General features: G+C 40.2%; 1 long non-coding RNA gene across 1 annotated transcript; it reads left to right on the forward strand.

Moving 5' to 3' along the window:
* The first annotated feature begins 1,283 nt into the window (after positions 1–1,283).
* On the forward strand, positions 1,284–2,514 carry LOC141805193 (uncharacterized). The gene is made up of 3 exons (XR_012599698.1): positions 1,284–1,350; positions 1,676–1,719; positions 2,424–2,514. It is a non-coding gene; the product is annotated as an uncharacterized LOC141805193 (long non-coding RNA).
* The last annotated feature ends 11,524 nt before the right edge of the window (positions 2,515–14,038 follow it).

Consider the following 14,038-nt stretch of genomic DNA (forward strand, 5'->3'; position numbering starts at 1 on the left):
GTGAAATCCTTTGGTCAAAATTCCTCACGGATCAAGCACAGCAGCCCTGTTTTTAGCACTCTGTGCTCTGCGTTTGATGTTAGTGTCTGTCCCTTTAACTGCAAATGAGCTGCTGCCCGCTGCTGTTCATTCCGCCCCCCTCTTCGGCCCTCCTTCCACCCACATCACAACAGCCATGCACATGGCTGCAGGTGACAACAGACAAGCACATGACTGCAGGCGTGGCGGGTGGAGACTGGGTGTTGGCCTCTGCTGTAGAGATCAGGAAGTCGGTCTGGATTATGTTAATGAAGAATTTGTGAGGTAGCAAGGGGAGCTGAATCTGATTCGTGTGCCGGCAGACAAACCGCAACTGGGGGGGTGCCTGCAGTCGGTGCATGCAGTTGTTGTTTCTAACACTAGGGGGGATTTGTATGGACCCCAAATTTGAAAATATTGGTGCAGAAGACCTGGAAAATTTATTTTTGCATGATATGTCCCCTTCAATGACTTGATTATAATAATAATAATAATAATGATAATAATAATAATAATAATAACAATAATGAATAATAATGGCTTATTGTCTTATACCCATCTGACATTTTTATCCCATGTAATTATCACAAAGTCCATATGATCTTAGTTAACTTTCCAAATAGTGTTGATTTAGTCTAACTCTGATGCACTGAAATGAGTTGAATAGATTATATCCATGTTTGTTCATGTACCCCTCTCTTATTCCAATTGTACATTCGTTACAACAAAGAGACAACAGAATAACCTGTCTGTACATTGTCTGTTAACCTTTATGTGACAGTATGGGGTTCCTGTTACTATGCCTCCAATTGATCATGTGCCTTGTTTGCTTGGCCAAGGGAATATCTCATTGGCAAAATAGTGAGCACACATGACCATAATCCAAGAGTCTAGGGTATGAAGTATGCCCAGGTCTTCTGCACCTTGCCACAATCATTTGAATTATGTATGATATTTTGATTTGCTCTCTGCTCGTCATAGATTTGTGGAATGTAAAACTGTAAAGCCTAACTACCAAGATGTAAAAAATTCTCACGGAAGCAAGCAATATAAGGTGTAATCAGTACATTCAAGAAGCGATGACAGGGAGGGCAAAAATTAAATAAAAAAAACAGTTACACACCATCACACTCAGGATTTTCTAGTCTCTAGAGGAAAAGCCAAAAGATGTCACACAGTGAGAAAGATGCATGCAAGTCCGTGTCTTGTCAAAATAAAACTATATTTCTGAACATTTGTGTAAGTTATATATTCCTTTCAATTGCAGACTGCCCCCACAACCAGCTGGAAAACTCCCCGGTCCGAGGAATCCTGAAGACAAGGAAAAGGAAGGTAGGACAATGCTCCTAATTAAATAGATAGCATGGTCCCATCAGTTAACCTTTAAGACCACCAAATACTCTAGATGACATAATAGAACTGGTGGATAAGATTTCTTAACTAATTTATCTATTTATTTAGAATGAAACCTTATTGCAATTGTGTACATCATACTAATGGGATTTTAGCCTGCATTGTCAGTAAATTATATTATTTGGTGACCACTATTCAAATGATACTAACTATATCAGCACAATAATTTTCCTATTTCCTGTGAATTAAAAAAAAAATGAATTGCCATTCACAGTAGTACATTGTTTTTGTTTGCTTGAAACAGGGGAGGACAGAACACCTATATGATTGGCAGCCCTGCGACTTATGGTAAGTTAATTAGCTTTGGGCTATCAACAGTACATATACATCAATTTATATTGCAATTTGTATTTATTTTAAAATATTTGGGATATTGTTTTATTGGGTTTAGTAACTTGTTAAGTGAGAGAATAACTATAAAAATTATAAAACAATATACTATAATTTTTTTTTTTTTTTTTTCATTTGTCAGGATTTATGGGTCCGTTTCAGGAAGGAACTTCAGAAAACCCCCCAGATAAAACTGTAGAGTTACTGGTTTCATCTGGTTAAATCTGTCAATAAAAAATAACATCAATAGAGCTCTGATTTCATTATTCACAGCCAAAGCATATTTTAATCCACTCAGCATAGAGATATAACTTTACTTCAAATATATTAAGCCGATTCAAAAACGTTTTAAATCAAATCTGGCAAAGGAGTTATTTATTTGCACAACCTCATTTCCCATAATCGATCACGGAGTCATGTATGTTTTCCATGTTTGAGCAGTTGATTTCACTAAGAAAGGATTTTTTCATTGTACTGTCTGTCTCTGTCTTGTTTTGTTTGTGTATTTGTCAGCAGAAATGTGCAACTGAACTACTATGTTGCAGGACTATACTGTCCTAAAACATATGATATATGCACATACTGTATAATGCTTAACACAACAGCCTCAGTGCATTACTAAGAATTCCTGTTCTTCCTTCCTCTATGTTTTTTTTTCTCAGTGGGACCACCTGGCCTCCCTCCTGACAGCCTGCCTGATTCCCACCAGATATATATATATATATATATTTTTCAAAGATTTTTTGCAATGCCGTTTTTTTGCAAGGCAAGACAGTTTTTTTTGGCAAGGCAGCCTGCCAAATTTAACCATATATGGCCAAACAAGCAGCAATGGGTTTGTGACTGTTTTTATTTTTTGAAGATTTGTAATACAGATTTTGAGTTTGGCTGTCTTTTGAGTGTTTTATTCTTTACATAGAAGCTTCTTAGTCAATTACAGTGCAATTTAGTCCTCAGGAATTTGGACAATGAATTAATAAAACAGAGGCTTTTATAGTCACACAAACACCCCTTTCATTTAAGTTTATATTGTTACAAATGAGGTGATTATCAGGCTTCTAAAGTAAGGATGAGGTAATGTTACATGTCAAAATGCACAAGATACTTCTTTGTTGTATCCACCAGAGATAGTACAATAACCAAGTACACACTAAAAAGTTTCCATTACAATTGCAGAACACAATGATTTGTGTTTAGTTCATGTATAAAATGCTTATTATGGAAATCAGTCAAGATTACTACGTACATTTACTCAGGTACATCATGCAGGCTGAGTACTTTACCTGACCCACCAACTACTAATTTGATACAACTCCAATAAAAATAAATTACTGTATCCACTTTACTACATTATACATCTTATGACAGTTTCTGAAAACCTGTACTGCTATACAATTGTTTGTAAACTGCTCCTTAAGTTCTAACTCCAATGTTCGCACATTTGTGTGCACATAAAGTGTAGTTTTCATTTTCTACATAAAGAACAATTCTTTTTTCATACTTGAAAAATATTCTGCAGCTTTTTGATAATTTTAAGATGGTTCAATGAATCACAACAAAGACAACACACAAGTCTAGTGATGATAATATTATAGACTATATCAGACTAGACAAGCTCCTCAAGAAATGTCGCTCTGTGCTAGGGGAGGGAGTTTAGCTGGTGAAGGCTGTGTTTAAGTGAAGGATTGGGTGAGGGCTGATAATCAATATGAGTGACCCCGAACACCCTCTCTCATCGGTCAACAGAGCAGCCGCAGTAACAGGCTCATCTCCCTAATCTGCAAAACAAAAAGATTAAGAAAGTCCTTCATTCCTGCTGCCATCAAGGTGCACCATACCACTTTATTATGCTGGGTTATATATTTGCATACAGTACTTAATGTACAGTTGGTGTTTGTGAAATATAAATACATGTTATTAATTTTAATAAAAGTTTGAGGTAGCCTATAAATCCTGACTTCTGACAGGGGGTTTGCTAACAGTATTTGATAGTCATTGGACACTCAAGCTTTGTTTTTTTGAAAGTTCTTACAGAGCGATATTTAATGATTGGTAGTGACAAAAAATTGTAGACCTGCGGCATTTCCAAAGGTCAAAGGTCAGGGATAAGCACATCTGAGGTCTTCATGAAATCACTCTTGAATTCATTAAAAAATCAGTGCTTTGACCTAGGAGGCTGAAATTAGAGTGTGTCCATCGTGGATACATGTAGAATCAGTAGCAAATAATAATAATAATAGCAAACAAATATAGATTTACCGTGGTGTAAAAAGATTCTGTGACAGCAGGGGATACACAGAAACATGTGCACAACTTGGAAATTAACTATGCCAGACAAGAGACAGTGGAAAGGTACACAGGTATACAGGATGGAACAGGACACAGATGGTGCAATTGAACACAGATGAGGCACATCAGCAAATCAAACAGGAGGGAGAATGCAGGAAGAAAAGACAACACTTCAAAATACAACAGGAACTAGCTGCAAACTAAGAAAAGGGGAGCACACAAGAAGAGAGCCTAACTGTTAATTAAAACAGGAACCCAAAACTCAGACCATTACAAAAAGTGTTTGGGCCTAAACATGATAGATGCCACGCATTGTTGCATTATTCATCACAACAGCAGCAGCCCCACAGGTTTTTGCTCAAACCTGAGAGAAACCATTCTGCCAAATATACATAACCTAACACAATACATTACAACTACACATTACAAATCAATATAACACATTATAATGGGTCAGTAAATGACTAAATAAATGGAGGAAATGGGATAAACTGAACTGAGTCAACTGCTGAATTATTTCACTCACCATGGGTTGTCAACTCTTGCTCCATTTGAGGGCTGTCCTCATGTACAGGGTGCACAGGGTGGACAGGTTTCCTTCCTGTGACTTGTGCAGCTGGAGAAACATTAACATTTGCTTGAAAATACACTTCAACTTAATATTAACATGAAAATGTTCAATAATGAATGAAAGCAAGACACTCAAAAGAAACGTCAAAAAAAAAAAAACAATTTATATTCGGCACACAATATTCATTCAGGGCAGGGCACATAAAAAAGTTAATTCAAAGTAATATTTAAACTAGTGGCTCTATTTCCTACCTCAGAGTCAGAGGAAGCCAACACGTCAGCCAGAGAGACAAAGAGGCAGCCACGAGGTCACAGGAGACTTAAATGCCCTCTCAATCAGGAAGCAGTCAAGCTTCCTGACTGAGAGAGGCTTGAACACCAGGGTGCGTTCAAGACCTAACACCCTGATGGTCGCAACATTGGTTGTCACAGCAAGGATTATTAGTCACCTGTAGAATTTTCTATTCTATAGAGTGACAATATCTAGCCTGGCCCTACCAGACTCTAGTACTACATTTCATTTGTACTGTATCTATTTACAATATCTAACAAAAAATTAAACAGTCTTTTGATTGGTTTCAGTTATGTCACTGATACTTTGCAAAACAGCAACTTATTTAACTACAACTTTTCATAAAATATGGTATAGTAATCATGGTATCAAAGAACAAACCAGAATGTCTTGGGCGGCTCATGTTTCTCTCCCATTTTCTCAGCTGCTGGACTGGAGAGGGATCTCTTCCTGCTTTTCCTCCTTTTTACAGGAACAGCAGGGTTTTCCATGGCTATGGCTTCCTACATGGTTGCAGAGTTTGAAATCAAACTTAACAATAATAATAACTAAGTTGTAAGATAAAACACAAGACGATAATGAACAAACATTAGTTGAAAGCTTGAAATTTCTAGCAGAACCTTTGCATTACAACCTTTGAAAAGCAATAGCAGAAATGTAGATTCAGGTTATTGTTAATCATGAAAAACCTCACCTTAGCCTCTTGGAGTAATGCATCACTAATTAATGCTGCCATGGTGAGCTGAGCTTTGCTGGGGTAGCTGAAAGACAACATGGCTCCCAAACAACACAAATGGGACACAAACATAAACACAAATACAACCACAAACACAATAATACAGACAAAAAATACAAACAATAAAAATTGGCTCTTAAAAGTGCCATTGGTTTCGGTGTGTGTGTGTTGTTTGTAAATGTAAATGTTGCAATGAAGCTGCAAAAAAGAGAGAGAGAAAACAGTATTAGAGAGGTTTGCAAATAAGGGATCATTCATCATTTTCCCAGGCCAAATGTATTTTAAAAACAAAACAATCCTTACTGTATTCATCAGACAGCATACAGTATTCACACTGAGAAAAGCAAGTACCCACACAAGTAAGCCATCTGTAGTTATTACTTTCCTCACTGTAATCTCTTCTCTTTGTGAGTTGTGACTTTGAGCAACCTCTCTACAGTGTCATAAATGGAAAATTGGGTGAGTCCCCGCTAAATAATCAAATCCACTGGGCAGAATCCAGGGCCACTTACATCTAAGCTGTTACAGGTCTACATTTTTGCAAATTACACCACATTATTATGTTTGAGGGAAGTCTGCCATCTTCTCTGCTTCTGCTGCTGTGTAATATCACATCCATGCCTTGCTGTAGAAAATACTTGGATTTTTTAAATATCCCTCTAGCACCAGGGAATTTTCTTTTTTTTAATGTAATGGGCAGTAGGTAGGCTGTTGTCGTTTTGAGGCTAAATGTGAAGTTTTATGAATCAACCAGAAGATGAATATTGGTCCTTGATGCATTCATGGACACTTGGGAATAATGTTTACTTCTAGTCCATATAAAAAACGGTTCAGTAAAATAAATGATGCTTTAAAAATTCTGTCACAGCGTTTCATCAACGATACTTTACGTCTATGAATGGTGACGTCAATGAAAACATAGCGGTGAAGTTACTGTAAACTTAGCTAAGCTAAGCTAAGATTTTCAGCAAACTCAAACTGAGCTCCACAGTTAAAACACTTCAAACACGTTGCTAAAACTGAAGAAATAGATTTGTATAAGTGTGTTTTGAATAAATAAACAACCCTTAGGCACCTTATTTGGCGAGAGTAATAAGGTAAGTACTATATTACTCACTGTGGCTCAGGAGAGTGACAGGGCTGGACGGCGTAAAGCGGAAATCTCCGTTGCCCTGGTAACGGCGAACATTTCAGGTGAGACAAAAAAACAAAGGGAATAAAATGAAAAGTAAAAACAAAACATCTGCACTTCCAGGATAAGCCTCAAGAAAAAAAGAAACAGGAAGAAAAAGACAAAAAAGAAATAAGTAAATTAAAAAAGGAATTACACTTCCTGGATCAGCATCCGTGGATCCATCACGAAACGGTTTGCGTGATCATCTCACGGAATTCGGACGTGTTTCCGTGTAGAGCTCACGGAATTTATGAGGATGAAATTATCCTTTGGGGGATACGCCGGCGTTACCAAGGCGACAGGCAAAGCCGGTGTTTTTCAGATTTGAAAAAAGAAAAGAAAATTTCACTCATTGAATTAAAAATGAAAATTTAATGTGGAAAACAAAAAGGACATTTTAGTTACTAAAGCCGCGTTTCCACCAAGCAGTCCGGGTCGGTTCGTCTCGGTACGGTGCGCTTTTAGCGGTGTTTCCACAGACTCATCCCGGGACGGATCCCTAAAAACCGAGACGAGCCGTCCCACTTTTTTGGGACCCTTTCGTATGGGTGCCAGACTGAACCGATCCGCTCTCGGGAGGTGGAGCAACAACACTGCAGACGGTTGATTGGTCAAAAGAATCGTCACTCACCCCGACAGCGGCTGCATTTCTCCTGGCGGCACACAGACTTCTCTGGAAACAAAGCTTGATTGCACTTTGTAACAGAGAGTTTCATGAAAATCACAGAGAGGACGAAATGCTGCATGTCTTCCATCCGTGCTCTTTGTTTACTGTGTCGCGTTTTCTTCTTTGGTGGATTTAATCGCGGGGTAAGCTGCTACGGCTTCGCGCTATTGTTTACCAGCTGTGGCTTCTGGCATGCGGCTTACACGCCGCCCACCACGAGAGGGCACAGTTTGCTGTGGAAACGCAAACGGGATCAGGATTAACTGTCCCAAACCGTACTGAACCGACCCGTACTGCTTGGTGGAAACGCAGCTTAAGAAAGTATGATGAAAGCTCAGTTTGTTTTATTTGTATTTGCTGGTCACAGATAAACAGGAGGATTATGGGTAATGTAGTGCTTTCTCGTGAAATGACATTGACAATAAAATGTGTTTTCTTAAACTAAAGTTGATATTACATGGGGCTTTTGGACTCGACAGAAGCACATACCATCGTTACACAGTCTGCCTTGGATGGTTGCAGCATTATGACTAATAATCCGATCTTTCTTAACAATATCGATTTGTCTACATTTGCACTTCCTGGATCTGAAACACCACCCACAGCGTGACGTTTTTACAGCTTTAAATTTGTGCATCCACCACGACACGGTTTGCATGGCCATCTCACGGAATGTGGACTCATTGGCTTTCAGAGGAGACTGTATCCGTGTAGGACTCACGTAATTTTAACACATTATATGAAAAGTGCACGGAATCTGATACCAGGTGTTCGTGGTCATTTCACGCATTTCTGTGAGATCAGGTTGGCAGAGAGTCACTGAAACAAGAAGAGCACAGTGTGGACGGTCCATGAAGGTCCTGGTTGGACAGGGTCTGTGGTGATCCTGGAGGCTGCTCTCTCTCCCTCCTCCCTCCTCCCCTCTCTCTGAGGAGCTTCTCAGACGTCTGCGGCTGCACTGCGCACACCTGTATCGAGTTGGGTGATTAGGAGTGCAGGCACTTAAGCTCTGCTGGAGGGATGGGCCAGCGCCAGTTGATTCCCCTCTCACCGTGGTAATCAGGCCGTATCTGTGAATCTCAGTGTCTTGTGATGGTGTGTTTTTTGAAAGTCTCTTTTTCCAGTGCCTCTTGGATCGCTCCTGCAACCGCTCAACGACAGTCACACTCTCTCACTCTCACCACTACCAACCTCCACAATAAAAACCCTCAAACCTGTTTTGCCTCTGCCTCCTCTTGGGTCCTTTAAACCTGCTGGTTAATCAAAGTGTAACAGGGTCCACTCTGATGAACATGAAGACATGTCCACAGCAGTTCCCTCCAGTGGACTGTATTTCCTCTAGCTGTGCTCTAAGGGACAAATCTAAAGGCTGCAGCTGAGCGACTTAAGTGAAGCAGTAAATCATCTGTGTGGGTAAATGAATTAGCATGTTATTATGTACAGACGTTCTTATTACCCCATGATTAATTCACCAGCATGTTATGGTTGATTTACTCCATCTCACACACACACACATAGAAAAACACTATCACTACCTGAGCTCCCAGGCGTGTGTAAACACCTCTCTGCGTTTTATTTGTGATCTCACTCTGCATGTTGGGTTGGCCATGAACCACAGCATAGGCTCAATGCCATCGGACAGATTGTTCTCATGATTTGGTTCTAACAACCTGAGCTCTGATATCTTCATCACTTCCCCTCCCCGTCTCCAGCACAGCACCTCCATCACTTCAATCTAACAGTTACGATGTGGCTTCTCTCACAGGAATCTGGTCATTGCTAAACAGTACATCCTATTGTTACTGTGAGCTGTAATGTGACACTGCAGCAGAGACCATGTTGGTCTGTCACACTTTGTGTTGTTAAATCAGCTCATAGAGCTACAGTTTACAAGCTGATCTGAATAAAGAACAGAGTGTTTGATTAAGCACTGACAGCTGTACAGCAGACCCATTCAAATGATGGTAGTTTGGTTCAGTGAACATGTGTGTATTATTCAGGTGAACTGCATGCTGGGAGTGGTTAGGAGCTGCACTCATGGACAGAACAATGCTGAGTGAAGATTGAATGAGAAAGGAGGTCAATATTCAGTCCTCTTCAGTTCAGGGGGTCAGGTCAGGGGGTCTAAAACTGTTCTCTCTGATTGGACCGAGCTGGATTCAAACAGCCAATGAACTCATCCAATCAATGATGGAGCCAGCAAGACCAGTGGGACTACTTTACAAGACCAGTTACACCACAGGTCCCTCCATCCCAGTCTGAGTCCAATGGAGGAACTGTGTGTGTGTGTGTGTGTGTGCGTGTGCGTGTGTGTGTTTGCTTATGTGTGTGTGTGTGTGTGTGTGTGTGTGTGCGTGTGCGTGTGTGTGTTTGCTTATGTGTGTGTGTGTGTGTGTGTGTGTGTGCGTGTGCGTGTGTGTGTTTGCTTATGTGTGTGTGTGTGTGTGTGTGTGTGTGTGTGTGTGTGTGTGTGTGTGTGTTTATATGTGTGTGTGTGTGTGTGTGTGTGTGTGTGTGTGTGTGTGTGTGTGTGTGTGTGTGTGTGTGTGTGTGTGTGTGGTAATGTGGATGCTCTCTCCAGCTGCTCAGACAGAAACATGTCTGATTGTTCCAGTCTGAGGACACTGAGGCTGAATTTGAAGTTCATCTTGTGATGAAGGAAACCTGGAGCTAACAGGAGCTCATCATGCTGTTTCCTGCAGAGACAGAGATCACAGCTCATCAGTAATGAAGAAAAGCTCTCATTAGTGGAGTTCAGGGGAAGCTAACCTGAGTGTGGGATCATTTCGTCTGTTGTAATTGTGGATCATTAGGATATTAGGATGAATAAATAATCACCTGAACAAACCGTGTGAGTCCTCTGGGAGTCCAGGCTCTCCTCTAATGACTTCCACTGGCTCACATTCATGTTTGTTCTTCCTGATGGTGTTAATGAGATCAGACTGAAACGAGCAGGACTCAGCCACACTCTGTTCCTCTATCCCACCAGAAAAGCGCACACAGCAAAGATGAATGTGTCAGTTTGACACCCACAGTGTTGGATTTAACACTTTACCAATGAAGGCACAGTTCCCACACTCCCTGGGTTAAATGAACACCTCATACAATGTGATACTTTTACTCTTTTAATTAGTTAATTTCAACATTTTCAGTGTTCTTTCCTAAAACATGAAAGTGTGTATCACATATTGAAGTGTGTTTGTAACACTTAAAGTGTAAAAAAATTTCAATGTCTTGAGAAATTTAGTGTCAGAAAATTCAGTGTCAACATCGGGATAACCAGGGAGAAGCAATCGATCCCTGATTGATGGGGTCTATGCACAGATAACTTCTGAAAAGGTGTGAAGTGGCTTGGGCATTTGCGGTTGCTGAAAGAAACATGAGGAAGTGACAGTTGACAGAGTTACAATGGCAGAGATTAAATAAATAAGGTGTCTGCTGGAGCTGCCTAAAGTGTCGGTCAATAATCGGGGAATCACCCAGGTATCTTGTTCAGCACCATGTAGCAAGTCGTATAAAGGCTTTAAAATGTATGTGTTTTTGTTTCTTAGGAGCTTTGAAGGTAATTTGCTTACACTAGCTAGCCTGAGCTACAAGACTTGCGTTAGTGTTTAAAGGTTAATAGCTTCAGGGCAATCATACTTTAAAGTCAGTTTGATTATGCATATACCTCTGAATCAAAGACAATCAAGAACACTTTCTGGATGAAATCAGTGATATTTTATGATAAAGTTTGTGTAAACACTGTTCAAGCTGAAATAAGTGCAGCTAGAACATCACCTACATTCATTTTAACGACACACATGTCGTCGATGACCTGATAGTGTGCCTTCCTCACTCAGCCACACACCATCTGGTTGTATGATCCAAACCTTTGTAAGGTAGTTAACAAAAACACAGTTTGTCATGTTTCCATGACCATGCTAGCTCCTCGTGCAGGTCTCTCCCTCCTATTAGGTGCAATTTTTCATCATACCTCGCTTTTTCCTGCTGGTTGAGTCCTTTGTGATTTGTTTTGTTTTGTTTGGTTTGGTTTTCCACTTTTTTGGCAGAGAAGACATTTTACAAAACTTTTTCACTGAGCACTCCCATCAACATCCATTCAGTGTTGACCTCCGTCTACCTCCAATGTGACCGCACATCCTGGTAACTACCCAAATCATGACGTCAGTGCAAACACTCTGTTGACCACTCAGCAACGATGAAAATAAACGGTTTGGATGTTTTGACGACAAGCATTCAATGTAACCATACAACAAAACAGCACTCTACACTAACCAGAAATAAACATGCAACCTGATTTTCAACCAGGTAAATGTCATGCTTGCCTGTGCATAAAGCACATTGATCAGGGATCGCTTGCCTTGGTTACAAGGATTTTTACACTGAATTTTTTTAGAACAAATTTCTGAACTTTTTTTCTATTGAAATTTTTGAGATGTTGATTTTTTTTACATTTCACTATCTTTGTGATGTTGAATTTTTTACACTGAATTTATTCCAAGATGGACAAAAAACAACAGTGGGAAAAAACAAATCTGCTTAAAATTTGGTGGTTTTTAAATTCAGAGTCTGATTTCAATGCTAGAAAATTTCAGTGAAAGAAGAAATTCATATTCAATCCCTTGTGGCACAGATATACTTCCATAGAAAACTACTCTCTGCTGTTTGTTGCTCACTGTTTATCTACAGCAAGTCCAATGACTGTAACAGCACACATGAAGAATATTACCCTGCTGAACACAGCGTACTTTGCTGTGCTGACTGAAAACCAGATGAATGAGATGGTTTGGAGATGGTTCATGAGTCCAGCAGGTCTATAACAGACTCTGAAGGCAGGACAGGGGTTTAAACAGCAGAGACAGATTGTAAGAATTAAAACAAGGATAGAAAATAAAGTGAAAACAAAGCTTCAGAAGATGGGTTCTGCTAATTTTCATCAAGAAATGACTGAAGTGGACAAAGGTCCACACTGAGTCTCAGAGGAGGGGGAAGTCGTCAGTTGAGAAATGGTGTATTTATGAAGCCATAATCATTGATTCATGACAGACAGATAGCGAAAGAGATCATACAATAAAACCTAGTCCAGGTGAGGGAAAAGCTAACAAAAGCAGTCTGTGTTTGTGTGAGATTTCCAGAGGTTCAGTCAAAGCCACCACGTCAGCCCTGTCCCTGTCAGAGCTCATCGCTCTGTTAACAGGAGGCCTGCTGAGGGAACCAGAGGAAACACTGCTGCTCTCCAAAACCTGTGGTTGTTTTTTCAGATTCATGCTTTAATAACCCCATCCTTCTCCTTTTATTCACACATCTCTCTATTGCATCTGTTGCTAAAGTGCCTTCTTCTCCATTTTCATCTCTTTCTCTCTCCGTGTTACACAGGATCAGTATCTTAAACTCCTCTGAAATGGTGTGTGAAATGAGAGGATTCAGGCTTCCTGAATGGAACAGATGTGGCCCCTTTAGCAGAAATCCAAAAGACCATGTCCTCATATCACAGCAGAGGTCTTTCAGAGATCTTAAAGCTGAGAAAACACAAACATCTTTTAAATATCAGAGACAGCATGCTGGAAAATATTCAACAAGGACCATATGTCTGAGTTTAGCCTCAGCCTCATCACAAGTTGAAAGTTAAATCCAGTGAGTAGCTTTTTGAGGCTGCTTCACCAACATCTGTCAAATCTGATGTTGAAGTAAATGTTAGTGGCTCTGTGGAAATCTCCTGGTCTGATGAGCAGGTTTCTGAAATGAAGCATGAGACAAAGATTGATTGTTTTCATTTTACTTTTAGGAGCTCTGCTTTTCCTATCAGGGTCTGCAGTCGACAGGCTGCCTGAAAAGTAAACTGATCCAAACACAAGACTTAAGCATGTTTCACTTTCACTTTCATTAAGCTTCAAGGAGGAGGGGGGACTCCAAACCCAGTGACCCCTGTTTCTCGGATTAATCTATCAATCAATATCTTTATCTAGTCAAGATAAATGTCTCTCATGAGCCAAAAAACATGGGCAGGTCCAAACGTTGGACCTTATGAACGGGGACGTCGTCTCTGGGTGCGTCTCAAAGGGATAAATTCATGCCTTCTCTGTCCTCTCTCCTGAGAGGACACACACACACACACACACACACACACACACACACACACACACAGAGACACACACACACACACACACACACACACACACACTCACACAGACACACACACACACAGACAGACACACACAGACAGACACACACAGACACACACACACACACACACACACACACACAGACACACACACACACACACACACACACACACACACACACACACACACACACACACACAGACAAAGGATGGATGAAGTTGTCCATTTCATTGTACTTCTCTGCTGTTGAAGCCCAGCTCTCTGCAGAGGTCTGCTTTGACTTGTTGTGATTTAAGATTTTACAATTTACTTTTTTAAAATTAATCCCCTTAGGGTAAATTCTGTTTTTACTCTCTGACATGCTATATATACACACACATGCACAAATAGCACTTCTGCACAGACACATGCACTGATCGAGGAC

The sequence above is a fragment of the Halichoeres trimaculatus genome, unplaced genomic scaffold (assembly GCF_033239565.1).
Source record: "Halichoeres trimaculatus isolate MK-OKI-2021-1 unplaced genomic scaffold, fHalTri1.1 fHalTri1_scaffold_16, whole genome shotgun sequence".
NCBI classification, from domain to species: Eukaryota; Metazoa; Chordata; class Actinopteri; order Labriformes; family Labridae; genus Halichoeres; species Halichoeres trimaculatus.